We start from the raw sequence: 27,485 nt of genomic DNA on the forward strand, positions 1-27,485 counted from the left end.
CTAATTATGGACCATTTGGTTTCATTTAATTTTTTCCCGGTTCTGGTGAAGGCCCCTGGTCCTCGTGGGGAAGGATGCTCCGTCATGTGACTGAGCTTTGGGGGCCTGCATGCATGGTGGGTGCCACTCTGTGGAACATTGCTCTCCTCGCAGGGCACCCCATGTTTTCGGAGGATGCTTTCTGCATACCTCTGACATCCTAGTAACATGGAGACAACGATACTGAGCTGGGGGGAATTGCCATGTGTGAAGTGCCTTTTTTAAACCGAGCAGCCTCTGCAAAGGCTCTGAGTCCATGAAAGAAGCATTCGGTCTAGATACGCCCTTAGATTCCAGACCCTTGGGGCTCCTTGCCGCGGACGAGGCAGTGAACCAATTTCTTTGCTACTGCAACCCAAGGAAGCAAGGGATACACATAGCCATTCCTTTTCAGATTCTTTTCCTATACAGATTATTACAGAATAAAAGGGACTCTTAGCATCCCTGTTTCCCAAGGAGGAAACAGAGGCACTGAGAAGTCACGTGACTTGCCCTGTGTTTTCGTCTCCCAGATTTCTGCCTGGGGCCTCCCCTCCTCTCTCCTTTACCTTGGCAAAGCAAGGAAGCTCAGCCGGGGCTCCTGCTGGGAGTCACACCCTCCTCTCCAGGAACAGGATTCACCCCCTCAGGGGACCCAGGGGTGGGGGGGTTGGTGGTGGTAGAGTGGGGGGTGGGGGTGTGTGTAAATAGCTGATCAGTTATTTTCCTAATGCTGCGGGGGTGCCTGCTTTTCTTCTAAGTTACAGAATCCCCAACCCTTCCTATATTGTCACCCCATTCACAGTTCATCCTGTCCCACTCCCTGTAGTGGAAACCACCATATCCCATAATAAACCAGGTTCTGAGCTTGTGGTCTTAACCCAACAAGATTTGTGTTGCCTCTGTTTCCCTCATCAAACCAGGGTTTCTTTTCTTTTCTTCTTCTTCTTCTTTTTTTTTTTTTTTTTTTTTTTTGCTTTTTAGGGTTGCCTCCGTGGCATAGGGATCGAATTGGAGCTACAGCTGCCAGCCTACTCCACAGCCATAGCACCATGGGATTGAGCCAAATCTGCGACCTACACCACAGCTCAGAGCAACGCCGGACCCTTAACCCACTGAGCGAGACCAGAGATCCAACCCAAAACCTCATGGCTCCTAGTTAGTCAGATTCATTTCCACTGCACCCTGTTGAGAACTCCTTGAACCAGGGTTTCATGGAATGGTTTCGAGTTTCCTGAACACCTACTGTGCACCTGGCATCTTGCATGCAGACTTTGGTTAATTCTTTAAATTTTTTTAAAAAATTAATGAATTATATTAGATTTGCAGTTGTAAAACCATCATCACCACTTAATTTTATATTTCCTTCCCCAGCCCCCAGCCCATTCCTACCCCCTCAACCTGTCTCCTTTGGAAATTGTAAGTTTTCCAAAGTCTGTGGGTCAGTTTCTGTTCTGCAAATAAGTTCATTGTATCCCTTTTTTTAGATTCCACATATAAGTGATAGCATATGTTTGTGTCTCATTGTATGACTAAATTCACTTAGCATGATAATTTCTAGGTCTATCCATGTTGCTGCAAATGCCATTATTTCACTACTTTTTATGGCTGAGTAATATTCCATGGTGTAGACATACCATATCTTCTTTATCCACTCCTCTGTTGATGGACATTACAACCCTGTGAGTTACGGATAGGAACATTGAGACCCAGAGAGGGATCGTGCACATCCAAGGCCAGTGTGCTGGTCAGTGCAGAAGGGCTCCCCCCTCCCCCGACCCCATCTGCTTCCTATCAGTGCCACCCATCTGGCCTTTTTCTATGAGTTCTTTGATGCTTTGAAGACAGAAGGGCTTGGGTTGAGAGTGAAAAAGGAGGTGGCTTCACGGGCAGGTTGGGTTGTGCCTGGGTGCTTGGGGTTGGACGTGCTGATAGTGAGGGATGGGAAGGAGAGGGAATCCACTTACACTGAGGCTTTAAGGCCATCAGTGCCCATTCGCAGGTTACTTCAGCTCCTTCTCCAAACTCAATGGGGCGCTGTATAATGATGTAGTCAAGTGCACAGGCTTGACCTTGGGCAAGGTTCTAATCCTGCAACTCAGAAGCTGGAGGCTGATGACCTTGGGTGAGGTATTGAATGGGCCCTGGTGCATCGGTTTCCTCGTCTACAAGGCTACGGATGGGATCTACTTTCTAGGGTGTTTGTGAGATTAATTGAGCACTTAAGATGCTTGGTGTAGTGCCAGGTATTTGATGGCTGGTTATCCTTTGTTATAAATCAGTCTCAGAGAACTTAGGCTGTCCGAGTTCCCCTTAGTTTGTAAGCTTGTAAGTGGCAGAGCAAGACTTTCAATCCAGATCTTTCCAACCCTACACCCATTGCCTTTTCCATGACCCTACACAGCCTCATGCAGAAAGTGACAGTGAGAGATGAACCTAGAAAGTGACACAGGGGTCAGATAGACCTTGGAGGGCTTTGAACACCAGCTGGGGTCCTGGAGGTGTCCAGCTGGGAGCTGGTTAGTCAGGTGTTTGGGTTTAGTCTGTGAAATTTCAATCAGCACTTGGTATTGAAAGACTGAAACACTTCCATATTGGTGGCCATAAGCAATATGCTTATGCAGCCAGGGATATTCTTTTTTTAAAAGTTTTAAAAATTAGGGAGTTCCCTTCATAGCTTAGGTGTTAATGAACCCAGCTAGGATCCATGAGGATGCAGGATCGGTCCCTGGCCTTGCTCAGTGGGTTAAGGATCCGGCGTTGCCATGAACTGTGGTGTAGGTCACAGACGCGGCTTGGATCTGGTGTTGCTGTGCCTGTGGTGTAGGCTGGCAGCTGTAGCTCCAAAAATTTTTTTTTAAAAAAATTAATAGTTGATTTACATTGTTCTGTCAATTTCTGCTATACGGCAAATTGACCCAGACATACATATATATATATATATATATATATATATATATACATTCTTTTTCTCATAGTATCTTCCATTATGTTCTATCACAAGTGATTGGATATGGTTCCTTGTGCAGGACCTTGTTGCTTATCTATTCTAAATGGAATAGTTTGCATCTCTTAACCCCCAAATCCCAGTCCATCCCACTCCCTTCCCCCTCCCTCTTGGCAACCACAAGTCTGTTCTTTATGTCCATGAGTCTGTTTCTCTTCTGCAGATAGGTTCATTTGTGCCATATTTTAGTATCGTATGGTGTTTGTCTTTCTCTTTCTGACTTACTTCCCTTAGTAGGAGAATCTTGTTGCAACAAATTAGCCAAGGATGTTCTAAGCACCTACCTTGACCTCATTCACAACCTGGATGCCCTGGACTCTTCCCCAAGACGCCCCAGATTCCTTTAAGATCAACCAGAGGGGCAAAGCCCTGCTCCAGTGCTCTGGCCCATGGTCAGTGCTGTGCCCTTTATTGGAGTTCAGATGTCCCTCTCAACCCAGCTCCCTTTGCTTCGTTCATTATCCCCTTTAGGAAGTCACCACATGCCAAATCGTGGTGCGAGGGAAGGAAGAGAATGGAAGACGAGTTAGAGGGAAGACCTAGAGAGGCGGGGGAGGGTAAGCCAGCTCCAGAGAGCACCACGTTATGCTGGCGGCCCCAGAGCCAGGCTCTCTATAGGGGAGAGGGCAGGACTCCAGTTGGGGGCAGCATCTCTCTCCATTTTTTGTTGGTGTTGATGTCCCAGGGCTGCTCCGGGCAGCAGGAAATTCCATTTTCTCTTCTCTTCACATCATTTCCCTCCTTGGTTATGGAGGTGATACATTTTTTTTTTTTTTTTTTTTTTGGTGCTTCTTTTATTCCCTGTAGGCTCTCAGCCCTGCTATAAGCTGGCTGTGGGGGCAGGGCGTTTCCTCTCTGAGCCTCAGTTCCCTCCTGCATAAAATGGGTGGGCGGGACCAGAAATGGTTGTTTTGGAGTTTCTGTCATGGCTCAGTAGTAAGGCATCCAACTAGTATCCATGAGGATGGGGGTTTGATCCCTGGCCTTGCTCAGTAGGTTAAAGATCCAGCATTGCTGTGAGCTGTGGTGTAAGTTGCAGATTTGGCTTGAATCTGGCATGGCTGTGGCTGTGGCATAGGCCGGCAGCTGCAGCACGGATTTGACCCCTCGGCTGAGAACTTCCATAGGCTGTGGGTGCAGCCCTAAAAAGACCAAAAAAGGTTATTCTGGGGACAGAGAGGGGAGAAAAGCCCAAGGACATGGAGTTAGTTCTTCCAGCTCCCTTTATGTGGCTCCATGGCTTAAAACATGGTGGGTCTCCCTGGGAGAGAAAGAACATTCCAATGAAGGCTGGGTAGAGCCCCGCTCCAAGCCCACCTCTAGGGCAGGCCTCCCCTGGTTCTTTGAGAGCATGTCTTTCCATCAGGAGGTCAACAGAAACAATAATTAACATCCTTGTAGCACTTACTCTGTGCCGGGCACCGTCCTAAGTGTTTTTCATAGCATGGTCCTACTCGCAGCAATCCTATCAGAGAAATACAGCTATCAGCCCCTTTCATAGATGAGGCTCACGGAGGGGTCACGTGTCTCACCCAGGGTCCTGCAGGGCTAGCATCTGAGCCCAGGTGGCCTGGCCCCAAAGTCTAAGCTCTTACCTTCCATCCTGTGCTGCTCATCACCTTCGCATGTCTGTCTCTTGTCTCAAATTAGAAAGTCATAAAAATTAAAAAAATAAAATAAAAAGAAACACATCTTTAAATTAAAAAAAAGTCATGAGCTGTGTTTTTTAAGGATTGTAAATATTAGAAACTGACTCAGATGGTGTATTAATTGGCAAGGGCTGCCATGCAAAGTACCCCAGTCTGGGGGTCTTAAGTAACAGACATTTGTTTTCTCACCTTTCTAGAGGCTAGAAGTCCAAAATCAAGGTGTCGGCGAGTTTGGTTTCTTCTGGGGCCTGTCTCCTTGGCTTGTAGACAGCTGACCTCTCTCGTGTCCTGATGGGGTCTCCTTCTGGGTGTGTCTGTGTTCTAAATTCCCCTTCTTGTAAGGACACCAGTCACATTGGATCAGGACCCACTGTAACGGCCTCATTGTAACCAAATTACCTCTTGGAGATCCTGTTTCCAAATAGAGACACATTCTGAGGTCCTGGGGGCTGGACTTCACAATGTGAATTTTGTAGGGACATCGTTAAGCCCCCAAAGGCTGCACAGAGAGAAGTGTTGGAAGGGCATGAGGGGAGGGATCAGATGCACAACAGGTGCACAGTTGCAGGAAGTTCGGGGAAGTGCCTGGAAGGCTTGCAGCCTCCGCCCTGAGGTGGTTTGGATCCTTAGCCAGCCTCTCCCCTCCAACTGGGCACCTGACTGGCTGGATCTGGGTCACATGTCTGGGCCCCCTGAAGAAGCTGGTGCTGGGAGAGTGAGGGTGTGTCCTTCAGACTTCCACAGGGGCAGGTGGGTACTAACTAGCTAGCCTCCCCTGCTCCCACCCCCCAATAACCAGTGTCTCCTCTGTGTGCTGATTCGTCTTCCAAAGCCAGGCTCCACATTACTTAAGAGTGGCCAGCCTGTGCTCCAGGTATGTGACGTCTGGTGGGGGTGTCAGATCTATTTACTGAGCACCTCCTATGGGCTAGGCATTATGTTATTCGTCTGAGATACCTAACCTCATTGCATCTTCCCAGCATCTCTGTAAGGAGGAATTGATACATGTGAGAAACCAGAGGACAGCCAAGAGTCTTTGGACAGTAAATGGATTCACTCATTCTTTTAATCAGTAAAATATTTAGTGAGTACCTGCTGTGTCTTAGGTTTGATGCTAGGGACCCAAAGGTGCCAAGCCAGGCTGGTCCCTGCTGCCTTGGAGACAAGAGGCCAGCAGCAGAAAGAAATTCTAACTCCTGTCTGATTTTCCAAAACCCAGGCTTTTATCCTCTGTTTCAGAATGACTTCTAAGAGAGCAGAGCCATTTTCAAGCATTCATTTTCGCTTCCATCTAGAGGAGTGACTTAGTAGAGTAGAGAATGTTGGAAGCTCTCATTGTGGCTAAAAGAGCCCGACTAGTATCCATGAGGATGTGGGTTTGATCCCTGGCCTCAGTGGGTTAGGATCTGGTGTTGCTATGAGCTGTTGGGTAGGTTGCAGACACGGCTTGGATCCCGAGTTGCTGTGTCTGTGGCTTAGGCCAGCAGCTACAGCTCTGATTTGACCCCTTAGCCTGGGAACTTCCATATGCCACATGTGCGGCCCGAAAAAGAAAAAAAAAATAGAAAAGAAAAGAAAAAAAGAGTAGGGACTCTGAGCACTGATGCTGTGGGTTCAAATCTCAGCTCTGTTATTTACTAGCTGGGTAACTTTAGGCAAGTGACTTAACCTCTCTGAGCTTCAATTTCATCCTCTGTAACGTAGAGATGACCTTACGGGATTTTTGAGAGAATGAAGGGAGATAATTTGAGTTTAAGTTGAGGGGATGTAAGGAAAGAGGGCTCTATCTTAGGTACCTAGAAGAGCGCCTAGCACTTGCTAAAAAAAAAAAAAAAAAAAGTCTGTCGAATGACAGAATCCATACATTACCCATGTTGGTTTACATGGGTAATATATGGATTCTGTCATTCAGAATTAAACATTCTTAAACTAAACATGTTGGGAGTTCCCGTTGTGGCTCAGTGGTTAACGAGTCCAACCAGGAACCACGAGGTTGCCGGTTCAATCCCTGGCCTCGCTCAGTGGGTTAGGGATCTGGCGTTGCTGTGCGCTATGGTGTAGGTCACAAATGTGGCTCGGATCCCATGTTGCTGCGGCTCTGGCGGCTACAGCTCCAATTAGATTCCTAGCCTGGGAACCTCCATATGCCAAGGGTGCAGCCCTAGAAAAGACAAAATAAATAAATAAATTAATTAATTAAACTAAACACTTAAAACATGGAATGGTATCTCCTTATCTGGCTCCCAAGCTGTTTTGTCTCATGGTGGGAAGGACAGCAAGAGAGCTGAGCTGAGTCTCAGGGTTTCCTCTGAACAGGGTGGACTTTTTGTGCTAACCTCTGCAGCCCTGTCTCAGCCCAGAGGCTCAGATGTGTACCGTCTCCCCTGCCCCCGCGCTATTCCGCGGAGCATCATTTGCTTTCTGCTTTGTCTCCCACGCGGTGCTTACATCAGGAAGCAAGGGGCTTGCTCCTTACGGAATTTCTTACTTCTAAGACCCACTCAGAGGAAAGAGGGCTTAATTGCTACTGCCTCTGTACTTTATTTTACTTGGGAGACAAAGTTTAATAATAACATTTAGGAATTCCCCCAGGTCAGGTTCTGTTGCTGACCAGCACAAAGTTTTCTCTGATTCATCACATCGTCTAAATCAAAATGACTCGGTGTTATTTTCACTCTCTTTTTCTAAGAAGAGATGATTTATAAACGACGTGGCCCAGGCTCTCCTGCTCTCCTCCTCCCATTAGGTAATTAAACGCGGGTAAATCTTGGGGCTCCATAAAGCCCAAGCTCAAGGCAGATCTCACTCGGAGACACCCTCTGTCAATTGTTTAATTAAGCAATTAATTAATTGTTAAACTAATTAGGTGGCTCTAATTCCACGGCCACCTATGTAAGCAAACCAAAATCTAATCCCATACTTGCCTCAAGGTTACAGACTCGAAACCTAAGGACAACCAATCACAAACAGCCAACTGGGCTTTAAGCTCTTATTAGCCAATCAGCAATTTTCTTGCTTTGCTTCTGCCTCTTCACTAGAAAAGTTTATCCAAGCTCCCGTCATGGGCTCTCTTCACAACTTTCTGTTGGAGGTTACCCGTTTGGATGGATTTTTGCTCGCATAAACTCTTACAATTTTTAATATGCCTCGGTTGATCTTTTAACATAACTGGGAGGACTTGAACATTTCATTTCTCTCTTGTTCTCTGGATGGAATGTCCAAGAAGAGAATCCTCTGTTATTTGTCTCTTTGAAAGAAGATCTAAGAGACCATTGATGATGAGTTATCAGATGAATCATCATTATTATTGTTTTTTGTAGAGCCAAGAAATAAAAAAAATGCTCTGACAATTTAACTATGTTGGACCCTTAGTGGTAAAGGACATCCTTATTTAGAGTCGTTAAAATGTGGAGGGAAAAAAGCATGTTTTAGATTCAGGACAAAATAGTAGTAGACATTAGAGTAACCAGAAAAAATGTTGTGTAGATGAGCTCATGACCAAAAGTCCCTTGCGTGACCTTTGAGCTCCCCGTTCTGTGTACCAGATACGACTTTGAAAACAAATCAATTCTTTGGTTGTCTCTAAATAATCGTTTCATCCTTTATTGTTTATTGGCTTATCTTCTTCAGATAGGTACATTTAAAAAAATGTAACAAATCATATATTCCTGCTCTCGCTCCTTCTCCTCTTTCCCTCATATTCCCCCCTTTCATTGTCTTGAATTTGGTGGGTATTACTGTCCCATATGTTTTCATATTTTTACGATGTATGTTCGTATCCATAGCAAAAAATGAGTCTGACTTTTGATGAGGCATATTCTTTTTTTCATTTTTTTTTCTTTTTTCTTTTTTTTTTAGGGCTGTACTCACGGCATATGGTGGCAACACTGGATCCTTAACCCACGGAGTGAGCCCAGGGATTGAACCTGTGTCCTCGTGGATACTAGTCAGATTCATTTCCACTGAGCCACGATGGGAACGCCAATGATGAGGAATATTCTTAAAACACAAAGCCATTCTGAAGAGCCTCTCAGGTAATCTCAATATAATTATAGTGATGGCAGCTGCTTCCCCTGACCCCCAAATATCTTTGTTTCCCCTTCACTTCCCCCTACCTTTTACATCAGTCAACCTGCCTGAATCCTCTCTTAGCTTAGGCTTTGCATACCGTAGGTTTTTTGATATTACTACTCTGCTCTGCCATAGTAGATCTGAAGCATCTCTGGACCGGAAGTAAATGGGTGGGCATGGCCATGTTCCAGTGCAACTTTAAAAAATTTTTTTGACACCTCCCTGCCCCGGCATGGAGAAGTTCCTGGGCCAGGGATCGAACCCACACCACAGCGGCGACCTGAGCCATTGCAGTGACGATGCCAGATCCTTAACCCACTGAGCCACCAGGGAACTTCCAGTGCAACTTTAGTTACGGACAATGAAATCTGAATTTCATGTAATTGTCATGGGTCATGAAGTGTTATTCTCTTCTGGTTCTGGTTCAACCATTTAAAAATTTAAAAAAAACCATTCTTAACACGTGGACTGTACAAAAAACAGACAGAGGGCTCTATTTGGCCCACAGGCCATAATTTGGAGACCTTCTGATATAGACGATGATTTTAATTTCTCAGATGTTGTTGGTTTTCTCTCTGCTTCACCCATTGTCCTGTATCCTCCCTGCGAAGGATCATCATAGGCTGAGTTTGTAGGAAGAATCCTCCCCTTTCAGCATCCGGGGGAGGGGCCCATGAGAATCCTCATTTATCATATTGTATCTGCTACCCTCAAGGAATATTGTGCACGTGCACGCACACACACACTCTCGCACATTTTAAAAGATTACCTTAAAAAAATATGCTATGAGGCATTTCCATTCCACTGTGGTTCATTGGGTTAAGAACCTGACTAGTATCCATGAGAGCGTGGGTTTGATCCCTGGCTTCGCTTAGTGGGTTAAGGATCTGGCGTTGCTGTGAGCTGCAACACAGGTCACAGATATGGCTCAGACCCAGTGTTGCTGTGGCTGTGGTCTAGGCTGGCAGCTGCAGCTCTGATTCGACCCCGAGCCTGGAAACTTCCACATGCCCGGGTGCAGCCTTAAAAAGACAAAACATAAATAACAAAACCGGCTATGCACCCCCCTCCATTCGACTGGGAAGAGGTCCCCCTCCTACTCCTCCTTCCCTCACTCCCACCCCCTCTACTCACTCCCCAACCCTGGGATTCATTCAGAGCAATAGGCAGGGATTGATTTAGAGAGAAAAGAGCTCTGAGCCAGTGTCCTCTGCTCAGCTCACTTTACAGGCCCGAGGCCTGGATAGTTCGTTTTATTTCTCCTGCTATCTCCACAGTCAGGCCAGGAAACCAAGGCTCAGTGAGGCTGATCAGCCACTGAGAGCAAAGCCAGTGACCAAGGTGACAAAACCCACACCCATTTTCCTTCTGGAGCTTTGAAGGCCCCTGTAAATTGCCAGGAGAGTTGAGCACAGGAGTCAGTAGGACTTGTCAACCTGATGAGGCAAAAAAGCAGTAGCAAGAGCCCTGGGATGGGAGAGAGGGTCCCCACATTGTACTTCTGTCACTTCCCCTACAAGTTGGTGTCACCTGGGACAGGTCTCAGGGCTTCTCTGGAGGCTTCAGCCAGGAAATGGGACCGTATGACGTCACCCACCTTAGTATGGGGAAGGGAACTTTCTTTTCTGTACCACCACCCTTCTGGGTGTCAAGTATTTCCAAACTTTCAGAGTTCCCATTGTGGCTCAGTGGTAATGGACCTGACTAGTATCCATGAGGATGTGGGTTCGATCCCTGGCCTTGCTCAGTGGGTTTAGGATCTGGCCTGGTGGTGGCTGTGGTGTAGGCTGGAAGCCATAGCTCCGATTCAACCCCTAGCCTGGGAACTTTCATATGTCACAGGTGCGGTCCTTAAAAAAAACCCAACAACTTCCAAACTTTCAAAGAACTTCCAAAGAACTTTGGAGGAACTTCCAGAAACACAGGGCCATTGCACAGAGGGGCTTCCAGGCAGGGACTTCTGGATGGACTCAGCCTCTAGGTGCCCGCAGTGACCTGGGGCTGCTGTGCGGGATCCACGTGCAGTCCTTGTTTCAATGATGAGGGATGGTCTGGGGTGATGAGTTGACCCCTACCTGGCTTTGTGCCACTGGGTGCAGGGAGAGTATGCAGCTCAGGTGTCCTCGGCAGGGCCCAGGACCCTTGTCTTCCACGGCTATGCCTCACCTCTCCCTTCTTGACTCCAAGCCCAGGGCTAAAGCGTGATTTTTCAAAGGTAAAAACATATCACTTTTACGGATATAATATGAGCAGAGATTTTATTTAACTCATGAGTTATGTAAGGACACTAAGATATTAAAATCAATTCCCTCTCTCTCTCTCTCTCTCTCTCTCTCACACACACACACGTACTCTAAATAGGAATGCCAAGATGAAATTGCTAATAGATGCAAAATTCGTTTATATTCTCCACGGTAGCAGTGCTCAAAACGTTTGATCTCAGCATCGCTTTACACTCTTAAAAATTGTGGAAGACCTCAAAGAGCTTTCGTGTGTGTGGCTCAGACCCACGAAATGAAAACAAGATGTTTAGAAACACAGGCGCCCTCATTCCGTTAGCCATCTGAGCAATGACGGTAACATCGCAGGTCGTGTAGCTTCTAGAAACCTCCACCACACACCGGTGAGAGGGAGAAAAACTGGCAAGTAATATTATTATGAAAGTAGTTTTGATCTAACAGATTCCCTGAAGACATCTTGGGCCATCCATTCCTAGATGAGCTTAAATGACACGCGAGCTCCCCTCCTATGGGGCAAGAAAATGTAATGGCTAGGGCTATTTTTCCCTTCCTGGGTGGAAATCAATTATGTCTCTATCGGGTAAAATTCATTTTCATTGTCATGGACAAGGATCATCTTGCATTACTGTGCGCTTCCTACAACTTCTGTAGAGCTGGAACCGAGCCTTATTGACTGAAATGTATCAAAGGTGCTCCTGCTGACAGGAGCGGATCATTCATTGAGCTCTACCAGATACTGCCCCAAACGGCTCTGAAAGGACACCAGGCTCTTGATTCTGCTCACTTCCAAGTCTTTGCAAAATTTCTCCCTGACATCAGGGAGCCTTCCCTCTGGTCTCTCAGGTGACAGGTGCTTCTGGCTCTCTGTTCTTTTTTCGCATTTGTTGTTATGGCAGAAAGCAGCGTGGCCAGCTCCCTTGGGTCTGTCTCTTTGGTTCTGAAAGGCTTACAGAGGAAGCAAAAAGACTACAGTCAAAAGATCATCATAATCCTAATTATTCTGCAGGCAACGCGGAAGAGAAAAAGCATACGGATAAACATACTGAGATTTGCTCTTGTTATGATGTGATTCCCAGACAGGCCCCACTGACGTTTGATCTCGCAGGAGCTGGGATGTTTTCAGTGTGGCGAGCAGAACAGTCCAGAGGCTGGGGACTTGAAACGACATGAGGAGAAACTGCAAAGTCTGGGCTACGTCGATGGGTAAGCCATTCCTACCTCGAGTATTACCCTGGTAAGGAAATGATTCCTTGTGCCCTTGTCAGATGGCAAGAGGAGATATCTTGGTCCCTCGTCCAGGGTCATTGTTTGGAGCAGAAGTCTAACTCTCACGGGGGCAGACAGGAGAGCAGCTCGATGACTTGAGTTGGAAATGTCTAGACGATTAGCCTAAGGAGAAGAAGAAGAGGCAGGGAAGTCAACAAAACTCATCCAGAGCAGGGCTACCTCGGTAGGGTGGCTGGCAAGATTGTGTATAAACTAGGATTATGTTTGGCTGCAAATGATAGAAAACGCTCTATAACGACTTAAATAAAGGATAATTTGTCAAAGAGAACACGTGCTCCACTCTCCTTACCCCGTGGGTCTTAATATTTGTCACCTCATGGCTGCACAATGGCTGCTGCACCCCCACATGTCGTTCAGTAGGTTGGAAGGGAAGAAGGCAACACACAGGCACACACACACACCATCACCTGTACACACACACCTGCACACGCTCTGCCTCCTAGAAAGGAGAAGATTCCCCAGGGCTGCTGCTGCTCCTTCTCTTCTCACTGGCCAGAACTGTTAAAAGCTCTCCAGGTAGATGGCAAATAGGTGGTTTTAGCTTTTCAAGCTTTGTAGTAGAGGAAGACGAGGAGAAATTGGTTGTCAAGAGCTTTCAGGTAGATGATTCCGTGTCCACCGCAGCCCCCCGGGTGAGAAATGCAAGAACGAGCAGACTTGACACCCAACGCCAGGTCGGGAAGCAGGTGGGAGAGGGCAGGTCTTTATGGCCCACAGCTTCCTGTCTCCCCATCCTCTGCTGCTGCCTCTGCCTCTGCTTACCTTCCTCTCAAACACCTTCCTAGGTGCAGCCACAACTCTTGGTTATTTTCTTTCCAGGTTTCTTTTTTTTTTTTTTTTGTCTTTTTGCTATTTCTTTGGGCCGCTCCCACGGCACATGGAGGTTCCCAGGCTAGGGGTCGAATTGGAGCTGTGGCCACCGGCCTACGCCAGAGCCACAGCAACGCTGGATCCGAGCCGCGTCTGCAACCTACACCACAGCTCATGGCAACACCGGATCCTTAACCCACTGAGCAAGGGCAGGGATCGAACCCGCAACCTCATGGTTCCTAGTCGGATTCGTTAACCACTGCGCCGCGACGGGAACTCCTCTTTCCAGGTTTCTGAATGCTCTATTCCTTCCTGACTTTTCTCGTGCTTTCCTCTCTGCCCCTGTCCCACCCTCTCCATCCACGTGGTGCCCATGGTGCCTGCCGGCCACGAGGACTCCCACAATAAGCATGCTTATTAGAGGCACCGCCCTCAGGAAACCTATAGTTTAGTCTCCTTCAACTTATATCCCCTGGGAAAGGGGCAAGGCTAAGGATGAAGCCCTTTTTTTTTTTTTCTTTCTGTGACCATAACCGTGGTATATGGAAATTCCCAGGCTAGTGGTCACATTTGAGCTGCAGCTTGCAGGCCTAGGCCACAGCCACCGCAACACTGGATCCGAGCCGCATCTGCGACCTACACCACAGCTCACGGCAACGCCGGATCGTTAACCCACTGAGCAAGGGCAGGGATCGAACCTGCAACCTCATGGTTCCTAGTTGGATTCATTAACCACTGCGCCATGACGGGAACTCCAACCCTGGATCCTTAACCCACCGAATGAGACCAGGCAATCAAACTACATCCTTATGGAGACTATGCTGGGTCCTTAACCCTCTGAGCCACAGTGGGAGCTCTGGAGCCCGTTTCTGATTGGCCATGAGCAGTCTATGGAGATGAGTGTTATTGTGTCGATTTTAGTGACAAGGAACCCGAGATGTGGAGACATTCAATGCTTCCTCGAGATCACAAAGCTTGAGAGTGGTGGCAATGGGTTTGAACCTGGGTTTGTCTGATTTTAAGTCCATGCGTTGTTCTGCGCAGCCCCTTGCATGAAGACATGCATCAGTATTATTCTCATTTTTCTGATGGCAAAAGGTTAAGTAACTTGCCTGAGGTTATACTGATGGTCAGGTGTGATTTGAACTCATGGTTGGTGCCCAAGACTTTGTTGTGAAAAAGCTGCTGTAAAATGAAACCACATAAATACAAAGTGGTGAAATGCTAATCCAGGTGCCCAACACAGGTAAGTGAGTCAGTGAATCAACAAACAAACCATCTTCTCCATCTTTTATCTCCTCCCACCTCTTCTGTGCCAGACATATCTCAGGCATGCAGTGTTTTTTGATAAATAACAACTAAGTGAATGAGGAGCTCCTGTCGTGGTTCAGTGGGTTAAGAATCCGACTAGGATCCATGAAGATGCGGGTTGCATCCCTGGCCTCGCTCAGTGGTTTAAGGATCCGGCATTGCCATGAGCTGTGGTGTAGGTTCCAGACGCGGCTCGGCTCCTGGGTTGCTGTGGCTGGGTTGTAGGCCAGCAGCTGCAGCTTCAAATCGACCCCTAGCCTGGGAACTTCCATATGCTGCAGGTGCTGCCCTCAACCACCCCCACCCCCAAAAAAAATTAAATTTAAAAAAGTCACTGTTTCAGAGAGGTCTGTCTAAAGCAGGCGAGACCTCCTTCACTCTCCGTCAGATGCCCCTCATTATCATACCGGTCTTCTGAAATTTTCATTTATTTGCAAACATGTTCATTATGAGTCCTCTGTGACCAGTCTTATCACTGCTGTGTCCCCAGGGCCTTGTGCAGTGCCCAGAACATAGTAAACCCTCAATAAGTATTTGTTGGGAACAGAGATCTGGCTCGGGAGATGGTAGAGGTCGGGTCCCTACGTGCTGTCATCGGCTGTCACCTAGTGGCATTCGCTGCTGGCACATCCACAGATAGGTCTCTATTCTCCGGGCAGCAGGAGAGCCAGGGCTGAGACAGCACAGGCCGAGGGAGCAGGTCCTGCTATCAGGAAACAGGGTCTGGTGTAGCCAATGTGCCCTTTCGATCCCCGTGGAAGACCCTGAGGTCTGACATGGAGAAAAGGAGAGAGATGGGCTTCCAAATGAATCTGTTTGGAGGAGTGGAAAATGCTGGTTCAGGAGGCCTGGTTGAGGCTCAGCTCCACCACTTTGGAGCCGTGGGATCTCAGGCAGTGACTTCACCTCCTTGAGCGCGCGTTTTCATGCTTATGAAGCTGGGAATAGAGTGAGAGTTAAATACAATGACAGTAGATAAACTATGGTTGTCTAGTGGCAAACGTAATGATTACACAAAAGAGCCTGTCCTCTCCCTCCTCCTCCCAGTCCTCCTCCTTTCTCACCCTCCCCCCATCTCATTCTCTCTCTGCTCCCCACTCCTCTTCCCGACTCTCAGGTATTATTATCTCCTAAGTTCAGATTTTCATTCCATACAGCAAATGGCAGATTTATGAAGAGGGAAGGAGGGAAGGGCCTGCAGGATCACCTGTCTCTCAATCACCTGCCACAGAGGCGTAGATACTAGCCTGGACACCTAGACTTTTTTCAATTCCCATACCACATGGCCTGTCCAGTGATTCTGAAGGGAGAACCCTGGAGCAAACATCTGGAATGACCTCTTCTACTCCAGGCCTTGTTTTCACCTTCCGTGAAGAGGTGGGGTCCATTGGGGATGGCCAAAGAGTGACTCTGCTGGGAAAGAATCTGGTGCCATAATGGAGCTCAGCAGGAAATGGTGCTGAAATTGACTAGTGATGCCTGCTGTGAGATGGGCAGGAGGAGTCAGATGCCTTCGACTGGCTCTTTCTGGTCCAAGGTGTCTCCTTGCAGTAATTTTCTCACTGCCTTGTCATGGGGAATCAATTTGAAGATATAGACAGCCTTATATCTTGCCTATGACAAAGATCCAGAAAGAAGTATCATAGGAGAGGACACCTGTTTTCTAAGACTTCAACTTTAAAGTTTAAGGATTTGCTTCTGAACAGGCTTTGATAATCCATTAGGAATCAATCACTCATGAATTCAGCTAAGCCTTTTGGGAAATGATTTAAAATTTCCACCCCAGCAGGCTCCTGGGGAAATGAATTCCATAAATTTATTACCTGCTGCATCACCTGGTGCTTCTTTAAAAATTTCTGTTTAAATCATCCAAGCTACAGGAAAGATGGAAAGGGGAGGGTCCCAGCCGCCAATCAGGAGCTGATGCATATCCTCACTGAAACCTCTCAGCTTGTCCTGAATTCTGCGGATTTCATCCCTCTCCTCTCAGTTGGTGCCTCTCCTGGATGAAGAGGGTGGTTTTTCTGGTTGACAGGCAACAACCCATGGAGTGAAGATAGCTCTGATCTTTCAAAGCTTGGATGAAATGTCACTTCCTCCAGGAAGCCCATTTTAAACTCCAAGCATCAGAATCAATCCCTTCTTAGTCTCAGCTCCCAAAGCTCTTGGGCAATATAACAGCTATCTCCTGCTTATAGAAAAACTCATTTACTTTATGAATCACTTCCAAATCCTTTTGAGCCCCAACAATTTATAGTAATGATTAATAATAACTAATATTGGCGTTCCTACTGTGGCTTAGCAGAAACGAACCTGACTATTATCCATGAGGATGTGGGTTTGATCCCTGGCCTCATTCGGTGGGTTATGGATCTGGCATTGCCATGAGCTGTGGCGCAAATCACAGACACAGCTCAGGTCCCCCCAGACACAGCTGGGGCTGTGGCGTAGGCTGGCAGCTGTAGCTCTGATTCGACCCCTAGCCTGGGAACTTCCATATGCTGCAGGTGCAGCCCTAAAAAGACCAAAAAAACAAAACAAAAACTAATATTTTAGAATCTTCTATCTAGAAGAAATTATGCTAAGCATTTTATTTACCTGAACAGTAAATTTTCGAGGGAGGAAATAATATCATTTAATAAGTGGGGAAACTGCAGTATTGAGAGATTAAGTTATTTTTTCAAATTTAAATATGAGCACTTGGAGCAATGTCTGGTCACTTGTGATGGAGCATGATAATGTGAGAAAAAAATGCATACATGTATGTGTGACTGGGTCACCTTGCTGTGCAGCAGAAAATTGACAGAACACTGTAAATCAACTATAATGGAAAAAATAAAAATCATTATAAAAATTTAAATATGAGAAAACTGATGCTCAAAAAAGGTAAATAAATAATAAAGGGATCATAATAAGGGCACAGCTGAGGCTTAGGTCCCAGTTTCCATGACATCAGGTTGCTTCTGTCTGTCTCTGTCGCTCTGTCTCCCTGAAGAATATTTTGTCTTGAACCACGAGCCTTAATTAGCTGCTACTTCTTGTTTTCCCCAGAGCCTTATGAATTACTACAGGTGAAGGCTGTGCTTGATTATTCTCGTATATTTACTGTTTCCTTTCTGGAGCAGAGACTGTTATGGGTTCACCATATCCCTTCTTTTCTCTTGTGGGCATGAACTAGCACCCCTTGCAGTCAGAAGAACCCACGTGACAGAGCTGTGGCCAAGCAATGGGCATAGAAGTAATTTGCCTTGACCTTGTCCCTGACTAAAAAGCCACCCTAGGGTTCTCCATGCTCACTCTTTCCTTGTCTATCCGCTGGATGCAGAGGATGCAGTGGAAGACTCTGAGGCCCAGGGCATGGAGAAGCCACGAGATGGCAGCAGACTGAGTCCCCGAATGACTCTGTGGAGCAGAGGTCCGTTCCCTTCCTCTTCCTCCACAACCTTCATTGGATTCTGCTGGGAGTGAAAAGTAATTGTTCTGAATTCTGGGGATTTTCATCAATAAAAAATTTATTGCACTCATAATGCAATACTCATTAAAGGTTTGGGGTTATTTGTTATAGCAGAGGACCTACCCCTATGAATAAACCATCTCCACTTGCCCTCAGCATAATTAGCTAGAATCTACATATAGAGCGCTTAAAATAGATATATGCGTGTTCAATCTAACTGTCCTGGTCTGTCCCTTTTCTGGTCAGCAATTTTATCTGGTTTCTCATTCATCGAGTCATTCGTTTATTCAACACTTTACAGATGTATCAGCCATCTACTGCTGCATCATGATGTTAAACTTGAAGTTTTAAACAACATGCATTTGTTATCTTACCATTTCTGTGGGTTAGAAGCCTGAGCATGGCTTAGGTGGGTCTTTGTGAGATTGTAATTAAGGTTATAGTCAAGGCCGGAGTCTCATTAGACTGAGGAAGGGTCTGTTTCCAAACCCATACAGTTCTTGCTAGATTGCAGTTTTTTGCGCTATGGACCTGGGAATTTAAGTTGTTTTTTCTTTTTATGGTTGCACATGCCACATATGGAAGTTCCCAAGCTAGGGGTTGAATCAGAGCTGCAGCTGCTTGCCTACGCCACAGCCACGGCAACACCAGATCCGAGCCACATCTGTGACCTATGCTGCAGCTTATGCAACTCTGGAACCTTAACCCACTGAGCCAGGCCAGGGATGGAACCTGCATCCTCAGGGAAGCTATGTCAGGTTCTTAACCTGCTGAGCCACAACAGGAACTCTGAGTTTCCATTTCTTGGTTTTTTTTTTTTTTGTCTTTTTTTGCTATTTCTTGAGCCGCTCCCGCGACATATGGAGGTTCCCAGGCTAGGGGTCTAATCGGAGCCGTGGCCACTGGCCTACACCAGAGCCACAGCAACGCAGGATCCGAGCCGCGTCTGCAACCTACACCACAGCTCACGGCAACGCCGGATCGTTAACCCGCTGAGCAAGGGCAGGGACCGAACCCGCAACCTCATGGTTCCTAGTCGGATTCGTTAACCACTGTGCCACGACGGGAACTCCTGAGTTTCCATTTCTTGATGGCTGTTATTGAAGGTTGCCTTCAGCTCCTAGAGGCTGCCTATAGTTCCTTGACCCATGGGATGCCTAAATGTGGTTGTTCACTTGCTCAGAAATAGCAAATGACTAAGAGATGCCATCGAGAGGGGTGTAGTAATTTAATGTAAGATAATTATATAATCACTTATGTGTAACCAATTCCTTTTGCAGTATCCCATTGGCTAGAAGCAAGTCACAGGATATAGCCACACTTGAATTATTTTTTCTCATTTCCTTGAACTCTGTAGTTCCCGGCTGTAGTGGGATGACGTACCCTGAATAAGTACTGTATGTGAGAATAAATGGGTAGCAGGAGCAGCATATTTCTGGGGAAGAACAGTAATTTCCTAATGTCTAGGAGCCTAATCAATCCTCCAGTGTTTAAAGAGGTATGTCTAACTTCTATTCTAAAAGTGCCATTTCCTCCTTATTAGCCCAAACAAATGAACTCATGGCCCAGTAGGGCCTAACCAGTAGCCTGAGGCTACCTAACAGCTGTGGTGTCCTGCCAGGAGGCTTGGAACAGTTAGTAATTGTCACTGAAGCCAAACATAATGAATTAGATGACTCTTGACTATTTGCATTTAATTTATCAAAATTATATCACAAAACTGGGGCATGATGAAGAATTGCTGTCAGAAAGGAAAAGAGGTGCAAATAGGTCTTTAGGCACCTACGGAGGGAAGATTGGGAGGAAAATGGAACCCATCTCAGTTGAGCTCATTCTATGTGCCAGGTGCTCTCCTGGCCTTCACAAGCAGAGTCATTTAAATCTCATAAATGCTCTGTGAGCTAACATAATATAGTCATTTTTCAAATGAGGAAACAGGTTCAGAGAGGTTAAGTTACTTGCTCAAGGGCACACAGCTAATAAGGGGCAGGGCAGGAATAAAACCTTGTTCTATTTGACTCTGGGGCACTGTGCTTGCCCTAGGTGGTGTCAGCGTGAGTGCTCTTCACCTGCTTTTATTACCCACACAAATTTATTCAGCTCATCTGCATACAGATTTCACAGCAGGGGCCCACTGCTGGGAAAAGCTTGGCTGGATCTGCCCTGGAGTGAGGTTGAGGGAGGAAAGGGGAAGGGAAGGAGGCGGATACAACATTGCCTTTCAACCAGGACTTCTTACAACCCAGGGAGGAAGAGCAGGGAAGGGGGAGACAGCTTGGACATCTAGGTAAATGCTGTAAAAGCTACCAATGTGGAGTTCCTGTTGTGGTGCAGTGGTTAACGAATCTAAGAACCATGAGGTTGCGGGTTTGATCCCTGGCTTTGCTCAGTGGGTTAAGGATCCGGCATTGCCGTGAGCTGTGGTGTAGGTTGCGGACATGGCTCGGATCCCTCGTTGTGGCTCTGGTGTAGGCCGGTGGCTACAGCTCCGATTCGACCCTTAGCCTGGGAACCTCCATGTGCCGTGGGAGCGACCCAAGAAATGGCAAAAAGACAAAAAAAAAAAAAAAAAAAAAAAAAAAAAAGCCATCCATGCATCCTGATCTGTTTAGAGAATGCTCAAGTTGTGTCTCCAACTTGTAGGTCACATCTTTTTACTTTCTCCACCCCCACTGTCACCCTCATAAACCTCCATCCTTGCTCTCCTGTGGACAACTGCAGTACCTAATGGACGGCCAGCTCCAGTTCTGTTCCTATCTGATCCATTCTAAATAGGGTAGGTAATGGATCTCTTTAAAACAGTTTAACCATTAAAATCCCCTGCTTCGAATGTTTCAAGGGCTTCCCTTTGCTTTCAGAACTCCATTCAGACTTGCAGACATGGTGTCTAAGACTCACAAGCTTTGGCTTCTCCTTACCTCCCCATTTCCCATCATTCCTTTCTTGCTCTTTCCAACTGAATAGAACATCTTCTCCTTAAGTGCATTACACTGTCCCTGGCCTCAAGCATTCTCACGGTCCACTCTTGCTTGCCCTCCCCCTGCATTCCATATGAAGCATACCTTAAGTAGACATGTGTTTTTATCTGCCCAGCATTTATTCCCTCTTTTTAGAAATTGCACCTTGATTTTCTGTCAAGGAACCCCCCACTCTCAGATTATGTGATTTTGGTAGGAGTGAACCTGTGTTCCAAGTCCGTGGGTGGACATGTGACCCGGGCCTGACCAATCAGTACTCTGTATCTCCCTGGCCACAGTGAATCCATTCAGGGGTTGGCTATGACCTGGCCAATGAGCATAGCATAGGGGCGGGGGAGGGTTCTCCTCCTGCAGTGGCTAAGCTGAAGGCACATAAAGGTGAAGATTCTGGGTCCTTCTTTACTGCCTTCTGGAGAAAGACTGTTTGAGAGTGAAGTTCATACAGAAAATAGAACTCAAAGGCAGAGAGAGACAATTTCTTGAACTATCTTTTCAGCAAGTAGATCCAGTCATGCTTGAACTGTATACTTTTCAGTTTTGTGAATCAGTACGTTATCTTTTTGTTGAGGTCGTTTTGAATTTGTGCGTGTGCAAAAGGGATCTGCCTAATACACTCATCTTTCCAGTTACAGCCTAAAGCTCCTTATTCATGCCTTCTTTTACTTGTTTAGAAATTCTCCTTTATTTACAGACAAACTTCACAAGCCTGCGTTTTCCAGGTGGCCTGAACCAAGTTCACATGACCAGTGAGTGATGGAAAATGAACTGGACCCAGATCATTAGCCTCTGGTCCTCTTTCCACTGTACTCAGAGATCTCCTTCTCTAGCCTGACCTTCCAAATTTCCTGGTGCCCACACAGACCCTCACTCTCTTCTTTTACTTCAGGAGGTTCTTTGCTTGTCAAATGTATTTCATGGAGATATTTGGGTAGTGGAAATTTTGGTGATCCATCAATGAGGATCACTGGTCATGACTTCTTTTACTTTTGAGTAGGTTTACATCTCACTGTTGGTTGATTAGTGATATTTATTGAGACCTCTCCATGTTCTAGGTATTGGAGAGTTAATAAACAGATTAAAAAACCCTAAAATTTCCTGTCCTCGAGAAATATACATTCTAGCAAAGGGGAGAAATAATCAGCAAGAAAAACAAACACAATATTATAGTTTATTAATAATAGGGGCTAAAAAAAAATAAAGCACATGGGAGAGAAGAAATTCCATGACTCATAGAGAAGGCAATGTGAATTTTGAGTAAGCTGGTCAAGGATGGTCTCACTGAGATGGACACCTTTGAGAAAAATGCTGAAGCAAGTGAGGGAATGACTTTGTGACTTTCTGAGTTCCAGACAGATAATTTTTAAAGACCTGAAATGAGAACACACTGGTGGGTTACATAGTTCCATAGCAAGTATATTTTCCTTTTTCAATTGTAAGTATGTTAGATCATTAGATCTTAGGTTACAAGCCTTTCCCTCTGCTTTTCCTTTTCTTTTCTTTCTCTCTCCCTCCCTCATTCCCTTCTCCTTTTCTCCACCCTTCTCTTTCCATATTTTATGTTCTCAGTACTTCAGTTCGAGTGCCTTATTTTGATGGCTCTTTGAGTTTGCTGATTCATTCTTGTGCTGAATCCAGTTGGCTGTTAAGTCCATTCACTGAATTTTTCATGTCAAATATTGTATTTCCAAATTCTAGAATTTCCACTTAGTTGTTTTTTTATCTGTCTTTCCTTTATTTTCTGAAATTCCCTCTCTGTCCACATGTCCTTCATACATTTTCTTCCACAATTCTTTCACATGTTTACAATAATTATTTCAGAGTTTTTATTTGCTCATTCTCATGGCTGGTCATCTGTGGGTCTATCTATATTGGCTATCTTTTCTCTTGATTGTGGGTCATATTTTCCTGCTTCTTTGCATGTCTCATAATTTTTAATTACATGTTGGGTATTTTGATTAAAAGAACAGTAGAGACTGAATTAGAACCTCATTCTCTCTCTCTTTCTCTTTATATATCTATATAGATATCTTTGGTATCTTTGGTGTGGTATAATCTTATCTATGATATAATCTTTGTCTGTCTGTCTGTCTGTCTGTCTGTCTATCTATCTATCTATCTATCTATCTATCTATCTATCTATCTATCATCTACATACCTACCTACCTACCTATCTATCTAATCTACCTACCTACCTATCTCACCCGCCTCTCTCTTTCCCGTAGAAGGCACAGTATTCTCTCTGTCAGGAAGCTAGGGTGGGAGGCTGATTATTGAGATTCCATCATGATCAAGCTGAGCTGAGCTAAGGGAAAACTTTAATTAGTTGTAGTTGACCTCTAGTTTCAAATGAGATAACAGAGATCTCTCTTTATCCTTCATTCTTAGATCCAACTTCCTATGCTGCCACTGCTGAGGGTCTGGTCCTTTGATATTATCAGAATATGAGCTAGGGGGGATTTGGCTTGCAGCTTTTATTTTAATTTTTAATTTTTAATTCATCTCTGGATTCAACCTCTATGCCGCAGAAAACTGCAAGATCCATCTCTGCTTTCCAGCTCCACCTCCACAGCTGCTTATTCAGCACAATTCCTGTGGGGGAGAACTGCTTGGCCAAGAGATTTATTATTGCATTTGGACTCTTCTAGATTTCAATCTGTCACACCAGCCCACACTGTCACTAAAAGTTTGCTGGTTTATCCTTGTTTCAGCAAAGTTCCTCTGCCAATGGCAGGCCTACTTTTCTGCCTGTATAAACCCAGATCAGATAATCTACCCCAGGTGTGAGGACAGTGGGTGCTCAAGGAGGGTTCATTCCTCTCTGGAACTGGGTTCATTTAAACTTCTTTGCATTCACCCCTCTTAGGGGCTTTCAGATGATCTGATGCTTTCTTCCGCTAGTGATGGAAATGGACATCCTTTGCCATCTTGGGCATCCCAGCTGGCAGTGGATCTCCTGCTACCTTTCGTAATGGCTATAATGTTGGTGATTACTTATAATATAAGTAAGTAATCACAATTCCTGACTCCACTGTCAGTCTGTAAGCATCATGAGGGCATGAATTATATCCGCTTTTTTCAGTAACATACATCCAGGGTCTGGCACATCGTGGATGCTCAGGTGTATCACTGAGGCCCTGTGATAGATGCTAGGACAGTAAGTTGGCTAAGCACATCCTGGTCTTCCAGATGCTCATGGTAAAGTATGAGCCCGGATCAGAGCGTACCCATTTCTTCAACTAGAAAAGGATGATCAAGACCCAGGTTTTCTGGTCTGTGTCCCCAGCTTCATTATGGTTTAGGAAAATCATCAATTTTGTTGTTGGACAAGGAGGGGCCAAACTTCCTTTCATCCAGCTGGGCCTCCTTCTGTGATCCATCAGCTAAGTGTTGCTCTTCTCCTTGGGTGGAGGAGCAGCCGGATTGTGGAGGGAGGGAGCCAAACCTACAGGAAGATGGATGGTCTGTCTTTCCCAGAGCCTGTGAGTCTGAACTTGGAGAGAATCATAAGTATGGAAGAGGCTCTGCTGAGTGGAGACTTGAATTGAAATTCAACTCCAGGAGCCTGTGCTGGGGGAGACAAAGTCAAGACAAGGGATGCGCACACTTTCAATGACAACAATTTATTGGCACTCTCTGTGCTGGGCTCTGTACTACACATTTTACAAATACTGTTGAGCTAACATCGCCCTCTCAAATAGGTGATTTTATCATGCCTCCTTAGCAGGTGACACACTTGGGTTCAGAGAGGTTAAATTGCTTGACCAAAGACACACAGAGATTTGACCCCAAAGCCTGTGATTTTCTAGTCCCCTCCATGTCAATTGATTATCTACCTCTTCTGTGCCAGCCCCTATAAACAACCTTTACAAAAAAATTATTTCTCAAAAAAAAAAAAAAAAAAAGGAGTTCCCATCGTGGTGCAGTGGTTAACGAATCCGACTAGGAACCATGAGGTTGTGGGTTCGGTCCCTGCCCTTGCTCAGTGGGTTAAGGATCCGGTGTTGCTGTGAACTGTGGTGTAGATTGCAGACTCGGCTCGGATCCTGCGTTGCTGTGGCTCTGGCATAGGCTGGCAGCTACAGCTCCGATTAGACCCCTAGCCTGGGAACCTCCATATGCCGTGGAAGCGGCCCAAGAAATGGCAAAAAAAAAAAAACAAAATAAAAAAACAAAACAAACAAAAAAAACCCAAAAAAATTATTTCTAATTTTTTGAAACTGGATCATGTACCATTATGACAAGGAGGCTGAGGTTCATTTTTAAAAAAAGTATCTATGGGGAGTTCCCGTCGTGGCGCAGTGGTTAACGAATCCGACTAGGAGCCCTGAGGTTGTGGCTTCGATCCCTGGCCTTGCTCAGTGGGTTAAGTGGGTTGCCGCAAGCTGTGGTGTAGGTTGCAGGTGCTGCTCGGATCCCTCGTTGCTGTGGCTCAGGTGTAGGCCAGTGGCTACATCTCCAATTAGACCCCTAGCCTGGGAATCTCCATAGGCCGCGGGAGCGGCCCTAGAAAAGGCAAAAAGAAAAAAAAAAGTATTTATTTATTTATTTATTTGCTTTATTAGGGCCACACCTGCGGCATATGGAAGTTCCCAGGCTAGGGGTCGAACCAGAACTACAGCTGCTGGCCTGTGCCACAGCCACAGCAAGGTGGGATCCAAGCTGTGTCTGCGACCTACACCACAGCTCACAGCAGTGCTGGATCCCTGATCCACTGAGTGAGGCCAGGAATCGAACCCACATCCTCATGGATACCAGTCTGATTCTTTTCCACCGTGTCAGAACAGGAACTCTGATGCTGAGGTTCAGAAAAATTAAGGGGAATTTGTTGTCACTTCTATCAAGAGTTGAGGTCTGATCCCAAGTCAATATTACCAAAGCCAAGAGCCTTTTCCCCTGACCTGGATATTCTTCATCTGCCCATATTCTTCTCCCTCCTGCTCCTTGCTCTGGGAGCCTGCTTCTCTGGACCGCATCTGCAAGGCTCTTGACCTTTGACTTCTTGTTGGGTTCAGCCGGTGCAGAAGTCAGAGGCTGGGGGGGGAAGGGGAGGTTGCGGTCCGAATGCCCCCCTCTCCTCCCTCCTTCGCTGTGGCTTTGCGGTGGATGTGGGTGGTCTCTGCTCTCCAGACTCCGGTCTCAAATGGACCCTGATTGTAACTTTCTCTCCCCTTGACATTTTGGGCCTAGGCATGGTTCCAGCTTCCTGCCATTGCTGGTCCCTGAGCACTCAACATTCTCTGTGGGTTCCCTGAATCCTGCCCAACCCCGTGGGCCCACCCTAGTCCCTTTATTAAAAAATCTTTTCAAAATACCAGCTGAGTGAGCTTCTGTTTCCTGCCAAGACCCTGACAGATCTGATTTCTCATGAGGGATCCAAAATTCTGGAATAATATTTCAAAAGCTAGCTTGGCTTGGAGCCCATTTTGAGAAAATGTTCACTTCCTTCCAGCAACCCAGTTCCCATCCTGGCCTCATCTCATCGTGCCCTCCGCAGGTCTCTGTGGTTGGATTCTGGGCTCTTGACACCAGCCAGGAGCCCTCCCCCAGGGATGGCAAGTGTGTGGCATTTCAGGCATCTGTGCCTGGAGCCACCCTGTTGCTGTACTTCTGTGGCACCGATCATCGTGGCAGCTGAAAGAAGATACAGTCTAATTAGGCTCATTCTGGAGGTTGGTGTGAAAGAGATGGAAGGTGTCTCTTCTTTGTAGCTGTGGGACTTTTCAGAGGATGATGTCTGCGTGGGATCTTGGGTGGAAACATCAGGAGGGCCCTCTCCAGCTTGTCTGGGCTGAGACACAGGAAGATTTGGGCCGAGGAGCCTGACCTGGGGAGGGACCCCTCACTCCCCATCGTCGTGACCTGAGTTTCTCTTCTGGTCTCTGCCTCCTGCTTTGCCAGGTGCATTTGATGCACTTTGGGCATCAGCAGGGCTGGGGACACAGGTTAGGGATGGAGAACAAGAGGGGTGGGAACCTGCAGCGAGTCCAGCCATGAAGAGAACTTCCTGGCAGACCACGGGTGCTCTCTCTCAGTTGGCTGAGAAAGGGAAGGGGAAGGAAGTGACATTTACGGCCTGAGCATCACTGGTGGGCTCTTCTTGGTTGTCTCATGAGATGGGTGGCGGTGCTACTTTACAGTTGATTTAGCTAAGATGCAGCGAGGTTATGGGACCTGCTCAAGATCACACAGCTCCAAGTAGCAGGGCCAGGAGGGTGAACTCTGGTTCTCATTCTGGTCCCCTCCACACACACCTCTGTAGGTCAGGTGACTGCAGATAGGCGAGGACCATGGGCAAAGCTTCTTGCAGCCCTGCCTTCTTCTTCCGTCTGTCTCTCTGATGCACAGTGCAGGGCACATGGCAAGCAGCAAGCACTCCATAAATTCCTCAAGCCTCCGAGGTCTGAGTCCTTAGACGTCATCCAGTGTACCCCACCTGTGATGTCCAGAGAATGTGACCAAGGCCAGAGAGGTGGAGAGACACACTGGAGGTCACACAGAGCCACTAAAGTTGAACAGAGCTCCACAAAGCATCCCTATAACACCAATTGTGATGTGCCGTGCTCCCCACCCCCCATTAAGCCAGGCTCCATCTGCTCTCGGTCCAGACCTGGATAAAGCTTCTCTCCACTTTGTATATTTGGCAAATAACTCCAGGCCACA

At 46.4% G+C, this 27,485-nt stretch overlaps 1 long non-coding RNA gene across 3 annotated transcripts in view; it reads left to right on the top strand.

Moving 5' to 3' along the window:
• Window positions 1–27,485, top strand: part of LOC106510288 (uncharacterized) — a 227,956-nt gene that overhangs the window by 62,524 nt on the left and 137,947 nt on the right. For 2 of the 3 annotated variants that reach the window (XR_014845394.1, XR_014845393.1), the window contains 2 exons: window positions 8,533–8,708; window positions 12,062–12,188. This is a non-coding gene — a long non-coding RNA (uncharacterized LOC106510288). Of the gene's footprint in view, window positions 1–8,532; window positions 8,709–12,061; window positions 12,189–27,485 lie in introns of those variants that run through there. The other variant, XR_014845396.1, reaches the window with a different exon arrangement.

This window comes from Sus scrofa, chromosome 5 (assembly GCF_054392235.1).
Source record: "Sus scrofa isolate SSC_HxYL_T2T_F1_AM1 chromosome 5, Sscrofa_HxYL_maternal_Yorkshire_Landrace_v2.0, whole genome shotgun sequence".
Classification (NCBI taxonomy): domain Eukaryota; kingdom Metazoa; phylum Chordata; class Mammalia; order Artiodactyla; family Suidae; genus Sus; species Sus scrofa.